Raw genomic sequence first — 3,435 nt, forward strand, 5'->3', positions numbered from 1 at the left:
GGATTATTTCATACACATTGGCACTCATTTGAAGAGTAATGAAACTGTCTATTGTATGTTTATGGGTTGCAGTTTTAAAACAAATGTATATGGAACACTGGCTCTGGCAGTGGAATTTGTATGGAGAAAACTAATATTGATATGTACCACTGAAATCAAAATAGCTAAACTTAATTTTGTCTTTTTTTGTTGTTGTCTTTTTCTCAATTTGTAGGTGTGTGTGGAACTCAAGAGAATCACAACAATCCATTTAGAGTTAACGTTGTTCTCTGAGCTGGATGCTCACTCTGCAGACCTAATCCAGTTGTTTGCCAAGACAGGCAGAGTTCAAGGGGGGCGGATCAGAAGCATCATGGTAGCCATGACTGAGGTATGATAATGGAAAAGTGACTCATGTTATATACTCATATTTATAATAATTCCTGCATACACATCTACTCTAGCTTCTGAAGCCGTCTTGTGTTGTGATGACCTGTGAATCTAGCATCAGGTGGTAAAAACAACTCTGCTGGTTGGTCAAGATGTTTTTCCTAATGTGTTTTTATTTTTTTCACATATTCTCTCTAATCTGCAACCTTACACTGATGAAGATCCAGAGAAGCTTGTGAAAGAATACCTGGTATGTTGATTTAACTTAATCTTCACATCTACTCTAGCTTCTAAAGCCGTCTCATGTTGTGATGACCTGTGAATCTAGCATCAGGTGTGTGAAAACAACTGCTGGTTGGTCAAGATGTTTTTCCTAATGTGTTTTTCTTTCTTTCACATATTCTCTCTAATCTGTGACCTTGGATTGATGAAGATCCAGAGAAGCTGGTGAAAGAATACCTGGTATGTTGATTTAACTTAATCTTCACTGGGGATGATCATTGTTAATTTTCCTTTGAATTCACATAGCCCTTAAAACTTTTGAAACATCAGCTCCAAAAACATTGGAATGTATGTACTTTGATTATTTGAAGATAGTTGGTGAAAGCTGTTTTACATTAATAGTGTAAAAATGACTCGTGCTATAAGATATGGAATATAATGCACATAAATTTAAAAATAATTTGTCTTATTCATTATTTTTTTTCTTAATTACAGAGCGATGATAAAAGCAGTCTGGAGGCTATGGCAGAGACGGTCTTTGGAGTCTTTGTCATTCGACACAACGGTGCAGGGCCCAGTGAGAACCCAGAGGATGTCAGAATTCTTCTGGAGGGTGTAAAGGTGTTGCATGAGTTGAGGTATGTGCCTTTTGCAGTGGCAGAGTTGCTTGTGCTCGTGTATGCTCTAAACCGTAGCTACCCCAGAGAGCTAAAATACACCTTTGAAGCTCTGCAGAAGATCAAGTACATGACTGAGCTCATCCTCACCTTAGGAAAAACACCTTGTGACTAAAAATCAGTTAAACTCTTGTTCGATCCTAACATAAGTGAAGTTAAAATACTAAAAAAAATTGTCTTCCACAATGTTTTAGATTTACCACTGTTGGCTTTTATGTAAAATGTCCCTAACTGTGAAATGTTTTTGTTGGCACAAAAAAATTTAAAAAAATTTAAGCAGTGTTTTGTTTATAATGTTCAAGTCTTGACATTGAGCAGGCTCTAGAATTCATTGAACCTCAGTTTCTGATGTTATGTTCACTGTTACATTCTAAATATGTTGTACTGATGTGGAATGTGAAATGTTTCAAGGGAAATGTGAGTCTAATGCTGACCTCACACTGCAAGGTTCTCGTCAAATTTATGCCCTGGCCCCACCCAACAATCGACAGAAAAATCTGGTCTGCGACATTGTCAGTCTTGATTGAGTGTGGTACAGATTAATTGTAAGCCTTGATCAGCTCATATAGGGTCGGGGGTTCCCCGATAATGTAAAACAATTTCGAAATTTGTTGAATCAGACTTCTCCAAAACTTTCCATCTCTGACCATTCCCTCGGCCGCGATAATTCTAATGGAATCCTGTCATATGTGATGGCTACTAGACAGTGCCCCATTTCTTAGCAGCACTTTACTGTTCACTAAATCACTATACTTTTGTAAATTTTCTTTATTTTGTTAATACTAAGATCCATTCTGTTTGGATTTGGTGTGTGTGTGTGAATATTAGGATCCATTCTGTTTGGATTTGGTGTGTGGGTGTGAATATTAGGATCCATTCTGTTTGGATTTGGTGTGTGTGTGTGGAATATTAAGATCCATTCTGTTTGGACTTGCAATGTGCTGTTTTTTCAATTTCTCAAAAATGGGAGTCTATTTTTTATATTTACAAGCACCTGAAAGTGTTAACATTATCTTACTTTTTGCACTTTGAATAATAAGGGAAGCAATGTGTTGATATTAAGAGAAAGTATTTTTTTTAATGTTGTTTACAAGCACCTGAAAGTGTTGAACTTTGTGTTTTTTAAGAAATACAATTTGATTGCCTCATCCACAGTTTGTCTTGTCTTGTTTCCAGCCATTTAAACATTTAATTTGGTTTTGTTACTGTTCACATTGTTTGCACTTAAAAGCTATGGTTTGATTTTACTTAAAAAAATCATGGAAACAATTTCCACATGATTAAATGGGTTTATTTCAGTATAAAGCAATTATGTTGGGCCAACTTAATTTTTTTGGGAAAGATTAACTCTATTTAATAGTTTAAATTGTATTAATTTGAAATCAGTTGGATAAACTCTATTGAATTAAGTTAGTCCTAATTAGACTAACTATTAAATCAAGTTGGATCTAATTCAACGAACTAAGTTGAATCAACTCTAAGATATTACACTAACCCAACCTAAGAAAATTACGTTAGACCAACATAATTGCTTTATACTGAAAGAAACCAATTTAATCATGTGGAAATTGTTTCCATGATTTTTTTAAGTAAATTCAAGGAATTATTTTTTTGAGTGTAAAAATTATCTGTAACATGCTGGCTATTAAAGCTAGTGCTGGTTATCCTGGACAAGCTGGCAAGAGCAGGCTACACTCAATATATGAAACCATGTATCCCATCCCCTCACAGTGTCCCAAGGCCCCGGCCCCAAAACACATGTACACCTGACTACTGCTACAAGCCAACTTTTCTGTGACTTGCTTGCTAACATCTTGGTCGGCTCTGCTCAGCAGTGCATGTCTCTCAAGCTGAAGACTCCAGTCATGCACAGTAAGAGCAAGGACAGGGTGTGTGCAGGCGTAAGTGACAGACAGGTAAGCCAGCCAATATTTCATTTGGTTGGAATAAAATGAGTGGTCGGGTTTATAAACTCCACTGACGGCAACAACCACCTGCTTTTTCCCCCTATTTTTCCCAGATGAGTCTCGTGAGGAGGATTTTAACATATAACATAAAATATGTTTCAGAAACAACTTAACAGCCCTTTACTTGTAGTTAGGGACATAATGATTTTGGTTCTAGGAAAGGTCTTTAAAATATTAGGATTTTTCCAGGATTTTTTCCA

General features: G+C 36.2%; 1 long non-coding RNA gene across 1 annotated transcript; it reads left to right on the plus strand.

The window, feature by feature from the left end:
- The first annotated feature begins 498 nt into the window (after positions 1–498).
- On the plus strand, positions 499–1,694 carry LOC128437914 (uncharacterized). Its single transcript, XR_008338277.1, has 3 exons — positions 499–619; positions 803–831; positions 1,087–1,694. It is a non-coding gene; the product is annotated as an uncharacterized LOC128437914 (long non-coding RNA).
- The last annotated feature ends 1,741 nt before the right edge of the window (positions 1,695–3,435 follow it).

Source organism: Pleuronectes platessa, chromosome 1 (genome assembly GCF_947347685.1).
Source record: "Pleuronectes platessa chromosome 1, fPlePla1.1, whole genome shotgun sequence".
Classification (NCBI taxonomy): domain Eukaryota; kingdom Metazoa; phylum Chordata; class Actinopteri; order Pleuronectiformes; family Pleuronectidae; genus Pleuronectes; species Pleuronectes platessa.